Below are 15556 nucleotides of genomic sequence, written 5' to 3'. Positions count from 1 at the left end.
AGAAGATCTGCTCTACACTCCGGAGTAGCAGGGATGCTGCCTACCAACCTATGTAGCCTAGGTACTCTTGGGAATCTCTTGCTGTCTGTAGTTTAGGAGTTCAAGTCTAGTTTTTCACATTCAAAGAGTTAGCTCACATTAACACACTTATCACATACTGTTTCCTGTTTCTAAATTTCAGATAATGTTCTTTTCATTTCTAGCATCAATAAAATTACCTTAAATTACTTACGGTTTATACTTGATAATTATACCCAAAAAAGGATTTTTCTTGGCTAGACATGCACTAGAGTGTAGATGTAACTGTCTTATTAAATTAGAAACGCAGAGCCAAATGCAGAGTTAAAAGCCCAAGAGGTCAGAGCAGTAGCTGAGAGCTGATAATAAAAACCCTTTCTTACCCTTCACTGCCACTGCTGTTCTTCCCCTCAGCAAGCGACCTACTTCCTGTGTATCTGTCTTTTTATTGACTTTCTGTTCTGCCTTCTCATTGATTGTAAACCCAACCACATGACCTCCTTGTCACTGCCTGTCTATACAGACCTCCAGGTCTTCTATGGTTGGTATTGAGATTAAAGGTGTGTGTCTCTAGGCTGGCTGTATCCTTGATCACAAAGAGATCTGTCTGTCATGTGATCTGGATTAAAGGTGTGCGCCACCACCACCCAGCTTCTGCTGTGGCTTGCTATTAGCTCTGACCCCCAGGCAACTTTAGTTATTAACATACAAATAAAATCACATTTCAGTACAAATATCACCATATTTTCCCTTTTTTATTTTAATAAAAAGAAAAAAGGAAAAAAGTTATAACTAATATAAGAACAACTATATACAAAAGTACAATAACTATATATTATATATACAAGCAATAAATACCTAAACAATGTCTAGTCCATTTGCATTTGACAAATTCAGAGAAAATAATTCTATTATCTAGCCTGTTTTGGTAAGTCCAAACTATACCTGATTCACTTTCTATCCTAACTTACATTACTAACAGAACTGTTTTATAACGCCTTTCAAATTTATACACTTATACCTCTTTAGTTTCTTTTCTGAAATTCTTAACAAGGAAAACTATAACTGTGAATATCTAATCTTCACCTATAACTAACTAATCTTCAACTCCCTAGAGACCCAAGAAAGAAATAATATTACCTAATAAAAAATAAAAACAGGAAGTGCATGCAAGCAGCTTCCAAAAAAATGTGAGTTGACAGAAACAGCCATTTGCCTGGACAGTTTCTCCACAGTGTTGGGGCATCATCTTCAGCCATAGGCTTAGTGTATCTGACAGACTCATTTGAGAAGTAGGATATACACAAGGTCAACAGTTCGGCTTCACATTTGGTGAGAGCAGTCCATGTACCAGAAACATCTGAATTCCACTAGTGTCATGTCATGCATGATTCAGGATTTTAAATTTTGGAAACTGTTGATGTTTTTTGAATTTAGCTGTCCATTCTTCTTGGCTGTGTATATGTGGCTTCATCTCAGCATCCCGTTCTTCTCTACATCCCTCTATTAAATGCCAGTCTACCATTGAGAGGTGTGAGCTTAGTTACTCGAAGAATAACTGTTTCAGCTGCTGTTCCATTGCACATCAGAAACCATCAGTCCTCTGCCTGTTCAGCTGCCTTCGAAGAAAAGGGCACTGTACCTTGCAAAGGCCACTTCAGGGATGGTGCCATATTGTCCTGGCTTCAGAAGATGCCTTTTGTTAAAGCCACAACCACACTTGTTTTGGCAAGAATTGGTAGTCCTTTGTTTCATGTCCTGTCTGTCCTGTTTGTCAGCAGTTGATTCGAGGATACTTTGTTGTCCAGTGGCTAACTTTTGCCACAATGAAAGTTAGCTCCATATGCAGTTTCTTCAATGCCCATATTTTCTCTGAAGTAGATTGGTACTGTCAGGAGCCAATATGTCTTATAGTCATAGCAAAAAATAAAAATTTTCTAAGTTATTAAAACATTTTAAATGCCATAATCTGTAGATCTCTGAAGGGTTTGAAGTTGACATGTCTATCTAAAATATATCTGTTCAATCTTGAAAACACATTTAATATGACTACAAGTTCAATTGTAATGTCTAACTACTAACTTTCATTTCTTTATATCCTAATAGTTGGTAATAATAACATTCAAGGATCAGCAAATTGCATTACATTGTTAAATGAATGATATAAGTACAATATCTTGAACAAGATTAGAAATATATGTATAGCATTTTCTAACAATATCAACCTCAATATATATATATATATATAATTCGTATACAATATAAAAAATCCAATCCAATGTAAAGTATTTAAAACTAGTAATTGTCTTTTTAAAAAAACAAACAAACAAACAAAAAAAGAACTTTAAATCTAATCTCCTTTGCTTATTAGCCCTTTTCCTAACTCTTAATAACAACTTGTAACCAACCCTCCTAAACAATGAAAATTATCCCAGACCCAAAACCCATTAAAAGACCAAAAACTACCTGCACCACACCACCTCTTTGGGATGTGGGCATCATATTTCTTAAAATTGCTTTCTGCTGGGTATGGGCAAAGGTATCTTTATTCTGAAAAGAAAAATTTTGGGTTAATTGTCAAATTCTAGGAAAGGTAGCTATATCCTTTGTTGTCCAGTCTGTGCATAATGCCAAAGTTCAGGGCTTGTCTCAAGTCCTTATTCAAGTAGTCTTTGAAACCGGATCATCTCAGCTAGCCATCTCAGAATTGCTCTAAGCACTTTGTAGTCCAAAGGTGATCTGTAGATGATGTTTGTCAGCTTAGTGATGTTATTATTGTCCACGTGGAATTGTTCTTGTTGTGGGGCCCCATCTTCTTCCTAGAGACTTCAGTTGATGTTGGGCCAGCCATGATTTCCTGCAGAAAACTGATAAGAGACTCGAACACAAAGACATGTATAGGCAGCTAATTGAAGCCTTTTTTTCTAGAATTAGTACTCTATATGACCATTAATATCTTAACAAAGTTTAAAATGTATACACACACACACACACACACACACACACACACACACACATATATATTAATCTTGTAAATTTTTATATAAAATTCATACTTTAAGAAAAGTTACGGGTTGGGGATTTATCTCAGTGGTAGAGTGCTTGCCTAGCAAGCACAAGGCCCTGGGTTCAATCCTCAGCTCCAAAAAGAAGAAAAGTTTAAAGAATCAGAATTGAATCAAAGAATTGAGATTAGTAGTAATAGACTAGTCCCTTAATTAATTTGGTTTTTCTCCTGCCCCATGTCAGAAGATGGCTCTTTCTTCTGGCATGATACAGGGAATTTGCATTTTCCTTTTAACAACATGTTTGAGTTTAAAGGAGAGCCATTCTCCAACTCCAAAGCCAGCTTTAAATTTTAATTGAACTGGGGCTACAAGAAGACCAATAGTGTTAAATTTTTTTAGAGTAGAGCAGAAACAAACATTTAGGAAGACTTATGAAATTTTGTAGATGACATACCAATAGGCCATTTTACTCTGTTTCCTGGGATAGATGATTTGTCCCTTTTCTTCAGTTGTCTCATTTGTCCAGTGTTCTTCAGATTCCTTAGCCTGCCTTCTCCTAAAAGACAAAAACAAAAACCTTTCCCCAAGACGTAATTTGGGGAGGTTCCCTTTTGGCAAGTTATATCTAATTAAATGAAAGGCATGTGTTAATGGTATAAGTAGTATTTTCTATTATCCAATAGCTCTCTCTCTACAACTGTTGTTCCTTTCTCATTAGCATTGAGAAAATTCAAAGTTAATAGAGCATTATGCAGTCTATTTCTGGGGGGCTTTGTTACCCCTTTCTGTTTATTTAGCATATCCTTTAGAGTTTTGTTTGATCTTTCTATAACTGCTTGGCCTGTAGCATTATGTGGTATACCTTTAATATGTTTTATATTGTAATAAGCAAAAAACTGTTTTATTTTAACAGAGATGTATGCTGGAGCATTGTCAGTTTTAATTTGTGCAGGTATACCCATGATGGCCATAAACTTCTAGCAAATGAGTAATTACAGAATCAGCTTTTCAGAACTCAAAGCAGTTGCCCATTAAAATCCTGAATAAGTATCAATGGTATGGTGTACATATTTCAATTTTCCAAATTCCACAAAGTGAAACACACCCATCTGCCAGATTTCATTCCTCTGAGTACCCTTTGGGTTACATCCTGCTGGTAATGGCGTCTGATTATAAAAGGAACAAGTAGGACATTTCCTTACTATTTTCTTGGCTTGTTGCCAGGTTATGGAAAAATCCTTTTTTAAACCTTTACTATTGACATGATGTGTTTTATGAAATTCTGAGGCCTACAGCACATTTCCTATCAATAATTTATCAATCTCATCATTACCTTGTGCTAGAGGGCCTGGCAGACCCGTATGGGATGGGATGTGAGTTATATATAAAGGATGACTCCTTTCCCTGATTGTATCTTGTAACTGAATAGTGAAGTTAATTCTGACTCATCAGGGATAAATTCTGCAGTCTCAATATGTAATACCACTCTTTCAGCATACTGAGAGTCAGTAACTATGTTGAGAAGTTCTGAAAAATCCATTAATACCAACAGAATAGCGTACAGTTCCAATTTTTGAACTGAATTATAAGCACTTTGAACCACTTTACTTAAATTTTCTGATTTGTAACCTGCTTTCCCTTGTTTGTTTGCATCTGTATAAAATGTACGAACTCCAGATATGGGTTTTTCCCATTCAATTCGAGGCAAAATCCAATCAGCTCTCTTTATAAGATCAATTCTATTGCTTTTGGGATATTTGCTGTTAATTTCTCCCAAAAAATTAATGCAAGCTCTTTGCCAAGGTTCACTTTCTGTCCATAATTTTTCAGTGTCCTCTTTAATTAAAGGTATGACAGTTCCTGCTGGGTCTATTCCTGCTAATTGATGAAGTCTCAATTTTCCTTTCAAAATTAAGTCGGAGATTTTTTTTCCACATAAGCTTTTAATCTTTTATTTGGTAAAAATATCCAGTCCAATATAATCCCTCTGCATTAATATTCCTGTAGGAGAATGCCTAGAACGTAAAATAACCAAAATGCAATCCAGCTTTGGATCGATACAATCCACGTGTCCTTCATGTACTTTCTTTTCTACCAAGGCCAATTCTTTCTCAGCTTCAGGTGATAATTCTCTTGGACTATTTAAGTCCTTGTCACCGTCTAAGGTTTTGAACAAATTATTCACTTCATCATTTTTTTTACCCCAACAATAGTTTGTAGATGAGAAATGTCTCCAAATAATCTTTGAAAGTCATTAAGAGTCAGTTTATACTTGATAATTATTACCCAAAAAGGGATTTTTCTTGGCTAGACATGTACTAGAGTACTTTCCTGGTAACAAGCAGAGCCCAGCGCTACAAAGCAAAAGCAAAGTGCTAGGAGAATGGGCATGGCTCAGGGGCAGAGTGCTTGCCTAGCATGTGCAAGGGTGTGGGTTTAATGCCTGTCACTGATAAACAACAAAAAAATGGGCTGCTGAGGTGGCTCTGTGAGTGGAGACCCTTGAAAACAGACCTGATGACCCGAGTTTGATTCTTATATCCCAGGTGGTAGCAGGTGAGAACCCACTCCAGTTGCCCTCTGACCTCTACATATGCACAGTCAGCATGTACACACCTGCATGCTTGCTTTGCCTCTCCCACTCCTCCCCTCTCCTCTCTCTGCTTTCTTCCCCTTCTCTCTCCCTTCCCCTCTCCACCTCCCTCCCTCCCTCCCTCTCCCCTCTCTCATATACACTAAGTAAAAATAATAAACCATTCTAAAAAATAAACAGCTAAAGCCTGATGGTGGTGGCACACGCCTTTAATCCCAGCACTCAGGAGTCTGAAGCAGGCGGATCTTTGTGAGTTTGAGGCCAGCCTGGTCTAGAGTGAGTTCATGGATACACAGAGAAACCCAGTCTCGAAAAACCAAAACCAACAAACAAAACCCAGCCAAACTGCTATACAAGATAGGGCAGAGATTTCTACCCATGTTTCAAACTAGTAAACCATCAAGCAGAATCTGAAGTGATTTGCTAAGAGAATGTGATTGTTAAATTGCGTAACTAGAGCCCAGACTAAAATCTAGCTGTTGCTGCTGTTGTTTGATGCTTGTACGTGTGCTTGTTTTTATTTAGGGTCTCAGAGTCCAGGCTGACCTTTAATTTACTGTATAGCTGCAGCTGATCTCGAATGCCTAATTTTCCTGCCTCCTACTCTTCTAAGTGCTGGGATCACTGATATGGACCAAGTCCATCCTTAAAACATGATTCTTCTTCCTTTTTGTTGTCTTACCTGTATGGATGGGTGTTTTGCCTGCATATGTCTGTGTGCTACTTGCTGCAGAGGACAGAAGAGGACACCAGATGCCCTGGATCTGGAGGTCCAGACAGTGGTGAGCCACTATGTGGGTTCTGGAAGTTGAACCTGGGTCCTCTTCTAGAGTGCTCTTAACAGCTGAACCATCTCTCCAACCCTTCTCTGTGTTTGTGTATGTGTGTGTGTTACAAATACACTTTTTTATTATTAAATGTTATGCATATTAGTGTTGTGCTTACACGTGTGTGCATCACATGCCCATGAAGACTAGAAGAGGACACCAGATCCCTTGGAACTGGAGTTACAGGCAGTTTTGATTTGCCGGGTGGTTGCTGGGAACCAAACATAGGCCTTCTGTAAGAGTAACAAGTGCTCTTAACCTCTGAGCCATCTCTCCAGCCCCTAAAGCTGATTCTTGTTTTTTTCTCTCAAAAGCCTTAGGAAATTACTGTGTTGTGCCTGCCACAGTCATTTTGTTTTAGCTCCTGAGTTTTCTTCCTTGATGCCAGAGTCATTTCCTTGGATCTCAGGTACTTTTTTGTTCATTGTTTCACCATCCTCCCTTGCCCTTTCAGGGGTTCTCCACAAACTCAGAATGATGTTAGGGAGGCTGCTAAGAAGACAGGATTTGGATTGGAAACCGACTCCAGCTTAGACGACTTTTTTGTAGCTCAGTTTTCATCATCTATTCTAATATACTTACTCCTTAGCTCCCTCAGGGATGTTAGGGGAAGGAGAAGTTTATGCCTGGAAAAGCATCCATCCTATTTGAAGATCTCCCAGGAGTAGCTTTCATCATTGCTGTCTGCTGCCAAATATAGTTTGTTTTCAAGCCCAACCCCCTGAGCAGCAGACCTTCCTGGGACTCTGCAAAATAATGTAGATTTTTTTTTTTTCAGATCTCTTTTGTTCCTGAGCTTAGGGGGCCATTAGACAAAGATCAAGTAATGTGTCCTTTGGGAAGCTTTTCTCAGTTTTCCCATTGTGAGTGAAGTTGACCACAAGGGCTTATATCATTCTACAACTTATTTTGAATTAGTTAAGTTTTTGTTTTTCTTCAAAAGACTTAAGCCCTTGAAGAGGCTTTATTATTCATGTTGAATTCCCCAGTGCTTAGCATGTTGTTAATGTTTGTTAAGTGGCTGTTTGACTGACTTCTTGTATAATAATAGAGGGACCAGCCTTAATATTATACATCCCAGGGGCTCAGGAGAGAGAACTACTAATGGTGAGGACTATTTTCGGGAAATAGAATCTCAGCACACCAAGTTCCATAGTCCACTTGCTTTAATTCTTCTGGCATAACATCCTATGTACACAGCTTCAGTTCTGTTCTCATGCCTAGCTCCTTTCTTGCCTGATTTCTCTCTATACTTATCTACTGCTCCCTCTAAGTTCTATCTTAATTCTCTCATCTTAATCTGCCTCACTAGCTTGTTCTTACCCAGCTAATACTTTCCCATCTGGCTCTTCCTCATCTTCCATCTCATTCCTCTAGTACTCTCTTCTAGTCCTTCAATCTAATTCTCCCCCATCTCGGTTTGTTCCTCTCAAGTTCTTACTCATCTAGTTCTTCCATTCTCTTTTCTCTTCTCCCTCCTGTGCCCTGGAAGTTCCAGTATATAAAGGGAGGGTCTGAGCTAAAATGTATAAAGCTATTACTTAATGTCCACCTGACCTAAGCCGTGTCTCCTTGTGAAATTTACCTTAAGTCAGGAGACTTGTATGTGGGCGGCAATCACTGTTACTCCTTGAAAGCTGGGCGCCCACCTGGGTGGTGCTTCCTGTAGTCCTTGAAAGTGGCTAAGGGAGATATCTGATTCCGAGAAAGCCTTTCCTGAGGCTGTTCTCCAAATCCCTGGAATGTGTATGTCCAGTCCACACTGTTAGCCCTTCTAGGGGAAAAGTCAATTGGGAAAACTATGAAGGCACACATGATTTTCATAACAGAATACAGCTGATATATAACAAGCCAAGTAACACCAAAAACTCCTTGGGATTTGGCTTCCTCTGGAGGAATTCCCTGACCCCTCCAGGTAGTGACTTTGCCATAACCAGCTGAGTTCTTATGATATATTCCTTGTTTGGAGAGGGGACAGCTTGGGAAAGAAGCCATAGTTGTAAGATCCAGTCTTGGAATACTGGTGGTGAATTTAGTGTTTCTCTGAAAGACAAGAGTTGAACCCAGAGGCAGGAGGGAGGGACACAGAGACAGATTCTTTTTTTTTTTTTTAAAGGTCATTAGTGATGTGATGGTTGCCTCTGGAAATTAGGATGGCCATTTGCTGGGGGTACAGTAGAAGGAAACTGTCTGCGTAGACTTTCAGTTAGGCAGCCTGAGGTTGCCATGGCTCTGTGGCCTTGTAGACCTGTATTCTAAGGTAATTTGTGGACAACTGAAACCCCTCAACGTGTTTTCTATGAGCTGTTGTTTTTGTTTAGTTTTCAAGACAGAATTTCTCTGTGTAGCCCTGTGTAGATAGACCTTTCTATCCCACCAGCCGACTCCCAAATACCCCCATAGACACTTGTTATTAATTATAAATGATTGGTCAATTGCTTAGGCTTGTTACTAACTAGCTCTTACAATTTAAATTAATCCACATTTCTTATCTATATTCTACCATGTGGCTGGGTACCTTTTTTCAACATGGCATGTCCATCTTGCTTCTCCCTGTGTCTCGTCTCCTGGCAACTCTGCCCTTCTTTATCCCAGCGCTTTCTCCCTGTCCACGAGTCCCACCTAACCTCTTCCTGCCTAGCTATTGGCCATTTAGCTCTTTATTAAACCAATAAGAGCAACACATCTTTACAGTGTACAAAAAAGATTATTTCACAACAGCCCTGGATAGCCTGAAACACACTTTGTAGACCAGGCTGGACTCAAACTCAGAGATCCCTGCCTCTGCCTCCTAAATGCTGGGATTAAAGGCATGTGCCACCACTACCACCATCAGGCAATTTTCTAGGGCTGTTACTATGGAATCCCCTTGAACATTATTTTGGAATTTGTTTCCTTTACCACCACCTTCCTGGGCCATGAACTGCTCTTAAGTCACTTTTTTTCCATCCTTATGCTGGGGCAGAGGTTACTTTGTTTCATATTAAGCTTATTAGTCCATGGAATGTTCTGTCTAGAACCCTAGTAACTACTTTATTCATTCCAAGTTTTGTTTTTTGTATTTCCATGTTGATTGGCCGCCTGTTTGCTCTGCCCTAAAGCTATATACTATCCATAATTAAGAAAGAATATCCTTTGTGCTTACAGAAAACTCCCCAGATAGCTCATGCCCACACTGCTGCATCTGAACATTTATGTCAGTATGTCTCTATAAACATTGCTGCCAGATGGCACCAAATGCCCTTCCATTGCCAAGATTGCTTTCCTTAACAAAGTTTAAACTTGGGAGCTGGGGTGGGGATGGCTCAGAATTTAAGAGCACTTGTTGCTCTTGCAGAGGACCCAGGTTCCATTCCCTGAGCCAACACAATGGCTCACAATCATCCATAACTCTAGTTCCAGGGGATCCAACGCCCTCTTCTGACTGCCTCAGGCACCAGGCATGCATGTGGTACACATATATACACGAAGGCAAAACACTCATATACATAAGCATAAATAAATCATTTTAAAAATTAAAAATGAAGTTTAAATTCATTTCCTAAACAAGGGCCTGGGAGATGACTAAGCAGGTGTGAGTGCTTGCCACCAAATCCAGTAATGTGAGTTCAATCCTTTGAAGTCAGAAGGTGGAAAGAGAGAACAGATCTTTGTGAGTTGCCCTCTGACCTACACACACACACACACACACACACACACACACACACACACACACACAAAATAAAAAAATGTTAGGCAGTGGTGGCACATGCCTTTAATCCCAGCACTCGGCACGCAGAGCCAGGTGGATCTCTGAGTTCAAGGCCAGCCTGGTTTGTTCTAAGACAGCCAGGGCTATGTAGAGAAACTGTTTCAAAAAGAAAAAATTAAAATTTTCTTTCCAGAATTTACAGTATCTTTTCTGAATTACTAATATTTATAATTTGTTCTTTAATTCTCCCTCATTAGATTTGCCCACCACCTGCTCAGTTTCTTGTTTGACAGAATTCTACAAAATACATGTTCCCCATTGCTGAGATTTTTTGTTTGTATTGATTTGTTTCTGGTGGTAGCTTATTCTATACTGTATGTGAAAAAAACATGTATTTTATGACACATTGTTGTGTAGTGAGTACTCTGTGAGGAAAACCCAGACTCAGGGATTAACAGTGCCCCCCTCCCCAGATTTAATTAACTAGCTATTGTTCAAAGGACAATGGTGCTATTTCTCCTTGGTGGCCTTTTGTTGGCCCAAATTCAGGTTTGTTGGGAACTCATTATCTATGTGTTTTTTCTTGACAGGGTTTGTCTTAGTTAGGGCTTCTATTGCTGTGAAGAGACACCATGACCACGCAACTCTTTTTTTTGTTGTTGTTTGTTTTGTTTTGGTTTGGTTTTTTGCCTGAACATAAAAACAGGTTATAATTTAAAAGTCTAGGGTTATTTTAAATAGTAAAATATTTTCTCTGTAGAAAATAGTATAAATGATAACATTCCCCAGTAAGCCCTTTTAAGCCAAATGATAGCTGAATTATACATATAAATATTGATTAGATTCTGGGATACAGAAGAGACCTTTCTTCATCTGTTCAGAGAGCTATGTTTTACTTAAGCTGTGTGAGATTCCTATTCATCTTCTCCTTCACTGTTTGATTTATGGCAGACATTTTTCTATAGGCCAATCCATAGTCTAAAAAGATTTTAGCCTCCCCTCCTAAAAGTACAGCCAGCATATTCTTTCATCAGCTTGATACAGTACAAATTCTTATCCTAATAGTGAAATGTTTGACTAAAGCTTACCCAGTGATTGGGCAAAACCAAAACTTATTATAAGCCACAGTCATCCTAGGGTCTCCCCGCCCCCCAGGTAGCCTCCCTGGATCTGTGGGTTGCAGTCTGATTGTCCTTTGTTTTATATCTAGTATCCACTTATGAGTGAGTACATACCTTGTTTGTCCTTCAGAGTCTGGGTTACTTCATTCAGGATGATATTTTCTAGTACCATCCATTTGCCTGCAAATTTCATGATGTCACTGTTTTTCTCTGCTGAGTGGTACTCCATTGTGTATATATACCACATTTTTTTAATCCAGTCTTCAGTTGACAGGCATCTAGATTGTTTCCAGGTTCTGGCTATTACAAATAATGCTGCTACGAACATAGTTGAGCATGTGTCCTTGTGGTGTGATTGAGCATTCCTTGGGTGTGAGCATACCAAGAATGGTATGGTTGGGTCTTGAGGTAGATTGATTCCCAATTTTCTGAGAAACCGCCATACTGATTTCCACAATGGTTGTACAAGTTTGCACTCCCACCAACAGTGGAGGAGTGTTTCGTTTCCTTTGCTCCACATCCTCTCCAACATTGACTGTCATTAGTGTTTTTGATCATGGCCATTCTGACAGGTGTATGGTGGTATCTCAGAGTTGTTTTGATTTGCATTTCTCTGATGATTAAGGATGTTGAGCATTTCCTTAAATGTCTTTCAGCCATTTGAGATTCTTCTTTTGAGAATTCTCTGTTTAGCTCTTTAGCCCATTTTTTAATTGGATTGTTCAGTATTTTGATGTCTAGTTTCTTGAGTTCTTTATATATTTTGGAGATCAGTCCTCTGTTAGATGTGGGGTTGGTGAAGATCTTTTCCCATTCTGTAGGCTGTCTTTTTGTCCTATTGACCATGTCTTTTGCCCTACAGAAGCTTCTCAGTTTTCAAGAGGTCCCATTTATTAATTGTTGCTCTCAGTGGCTGTACTACTGGTGTTATATTTAGGAAGGGATCTCCTGTGCCAATGTGTTCAAGTGTACTTCCTACTTTCTCTTCTATCAAGTTCAGTGTAACTGGATTTATGTTGAAGTCTTTGATCCACTTGGACTTGAGTTTTGTGCATGGTGACAGATATGGATCTATTTGTAATCTTTTACATGTTGACACCCAGTTATGCCAGCACCATTTGTTGAAGATACTTTCTTTTCTCCATTGTATAGTTTTGGCTTCTTTGTCAAAAATCAGGTGTTCATATGTGTGTGGATTAATGTCAGGATCTTCAATTCAATTCCATTAGTCTGTATGTCAGTTTTTATGCCAGTACCAAGCTGTTTTTATTACTATAGCTCTATAGTAGAGCTTGAGGTCAGGAATGGTTATGCTCTAGAGGTTGCTTTATTATACAGGATTCTTTTAGCTATCCTAGGTTTTTTGTTTTTCCATATGAAGTTGAGTATTGTTCTTTCCAGGTCTGAAGAATTGTGTTGGAGTTTTGATGGGGATTGCATTGAATCTGTAGATTGCTTTTGGTAAGATTGATGGCAACTCCTATAAAGAAAAATATTTAGTTGAGTGGCTTACAATTTTAGAAATTTTGTCCATTATCTTCATGGTGGGACACAGTGACATGCAAACATGGTGTTGGAGAAGGAACTGAGAGTGGAGAAGGAGCTGTGTCTTGGTCCCTCAGGCAACAAGAAGTGAACTGAGACACTGGGCATGGCTTGAATATACATTGCCCTCAAAGCCCACCTCCACAATGATGCACTTCCTCCAGCAAAGCCACACCTCCTAATAATGCCGTTCTTTATGAGCTTTTGGGGACCAATTACATTCAAACTACCACAAGTTTTTTTTTGTTTTGTTTTGTTTTTGGTCTCTCCCTACTTTAAACATTTCTAGGTGGCACATGCCTTTAGTCCCAGCACTCCAGACGCAGAAGCAGGCAGATCTCTGAGTTTGAGGCCAGCCTGCTCTACAGAGTGAGTTCTAGGACAATCAGGGCTGTTACACAGAGAAATCCTGTCTCAAAGAACTTAAGCAAAAGTTGCTAAATAAATATTGTCATTTCAACAGAAAAAAACTTAAAAGTTATCTTGGTCTCTAAGAACAGGATGGTTGTTTTTATACCACATTCCAGTTTTTCAAAAAGCTGAAAGATCAGGAATCCCTGTTATTTTTTGCATTAGCTAATGTGGTCAGACCTTTTGATCTGATTCTTTGCTAAATCTCTGTGTTTACTGTTTTGTGAGCCTGTTAAAGTAGGCGATGTGAAGAACAGAGACCTTCTTCCCGCTTTAGTATGAACTTAGATGTTCACCCCCTAGTTTTATCTGTGGTTGTTGGTACAGTGTCTTTTCTTGGCTTTTTCCAGTGTTTGTTTTGTTGTTGTTGTTTTTGTTTTGTTTGTTTGGGATTTTTTGTGTTTTGTTTTGTTTTTTGTTTCGCTTTTCGAGACAGGATTTTTCTTTGTATCCCTAGCTGTCCTGGAACTCATTCGTAGACCAGGCTGGCCTCAAACTCAGAGATCTACCTGCCTCTCCCACTTGGATGCTGAGATTAAAGGCCTGTGCCTACTGCCAGACCCCTCTCCGTCCTAATCTCTAAAATAATACTGAAACACTAACCCAGGCACTTAGGAAGGTGGTTCAAAAGGTGAAGTGTTTGCTGAGCAAGCATGAGGATCTGAGTTTGGATCGCTAGCATCCAAATGGAAGCCAGGAGTGCCTTCATCCTTCTGTAATCCCAAAGCTGGAGATGGAGACAAGGGGATCCCTGGGGTTCACTGACTAACCAGTCTAGTCAAAAAAGTGAGTTACAGCTTCACTGAGATGAGGTCTCAATGACTAGGGCAGAGGAGAAGATCGGGAAGACACTGGATGCCAGCCTCTGGCTTCCACATGTTCAGACACAGGTGAATATACCTGCACACATATATGCGTAGACCACACACAGGCACACAAGTTAAGGCAGTAAGAACAAAGGTTTACAGGTATGAAAATGGCTTGAGGGGGCAGGAACAGTTCCTAGCATTCCATAGAGCGGGTGTAGTGGTACACCACCTGCAACCCTAGCACTTGGGTGGTGAAGACAAGAGCATTAGAAATTCAGGGTCTTTCTCCACAAGGAGTTCAAGGTCAGTTCAGGATAAATGAGACCCTCACTCAGAAAAAATAAAAGTTATGATGAAACCCATTACTTTGTATACTAACTGAAAAATAATAATAATAATTAAAAACAAGAAAAGAATTCCTTACAGATAAAAACCAACTAGATATTTTTTGACCATAGAAGACTAAGAGAATAGTAGCCACAGACAAGTCAACTCGAAGCTCCACTCAGCCTCAGTGGGCAGTGCATCTAAAGAGAAGCCATCGTGTTTCTGTAATCCCAGTGCTGGGGATGGAGACAGGTGGATCCCTGCGGTCACTGACTAGCCTCTCTAGCCAAAACAGTGAGCTCCAGCTTCATTGAGACCCTGTATCAGCTACCAATCTTTTGACTTACAAATGCCTTGAAATGTGCTGTTAATACACATCTAATTTCAAAGTAAAAAAAAAAAAAAAGTAAAATATTGTATTAATGATTTTAGTATTTTGTGGTTGGGGATATTCTCATGGGTAGTACAATGTACTTCATGTACAAGGCCCTGGCCCTGAGTTCACTACCTAGCACTAATAGTAACTTTAATATTTTGTATATGTTGAAACATTTTTTACATGTGGGAATATTTGAGTTATATTGAGTTAAATAAAATATGTGATTAAAATATCACTTGTTTCTTTTTTTAAATGTAGAAAATATAAATTATATATGTGGCTTATATTATATTTCAAGTCTAGAAATTCCCAAGTGAAATTTATTTATCTATTTATTGAGACAGGATCTTACTATGTAGACCAGGCTGGCCTCAAATGCCAAACTCACAGAGATCCACCTGCCTCTACTTCCTGAGTGCTGGGATTAAAGGCGTGCACCACCACGCTCTTTTGAGAACTGTTTTGTGCTCTTCACCTAACAAATATAAGGTAATTCTCTGAAAGGGGGAAAGAAGGTAAACACTGGGGTTGGGGGTGGTGAGGTACTGGGATTAAACCTATGGTCTCTCAGATGCTCAACAACACTCTACTGCTGAGCTAGATTTATATCCTCAGACCTGTTTTTACTCTTCTGAGACAGGTTCTCACGAAGTTGCCTAGGCTGGCCTTGAGCTCACTCTGTAGTTCAGAGGGGCCTTAAACTAGCAATCCTCCTGCTCTAACCTCTGAGTAGTGGAAACTACAGGCCTGTGCCACTAGACTCCACAAACAGGCACTCCTGAAACAAAAATGGGCCTCTCTATTAGGGAATTTTACTTCAGTCTAGT

At 39.3% G+C, this 15556-nt stretch overlaps 1 protein-coding gene across 1 annotated transcript in view; it reads left to right on the top strand.

Moving 5' to 3' along the window:
* Rnf121 (ring finger protein 121) overlaps positions 1 to 15556 on the top strand; it is a 75625-nt gene that overhangs the window by 40412 nt on the left and 19657 nt on the right. The window lies entirely within an intron of this gene.

This window comes from Onychomys torridus, chromosome 1, assembly GCF_903995425.1.
Source record: "Onychomys torridus chromosome 1, mOncTor1.1, whole genome shotgun sequence".
In the NCBI taxonomy this organism is placed as follows: domain Eukaryota; kingdom Metazoa; phylum Chordata; class Mammalia; order Rodentia; family Cricetidae; genus Onychomys; species Onychomys torridus.
Note: the sequence above shows the minus strand (reverse complement) of the source record. Positions and strands in the feature narration are given on the sequence as shown.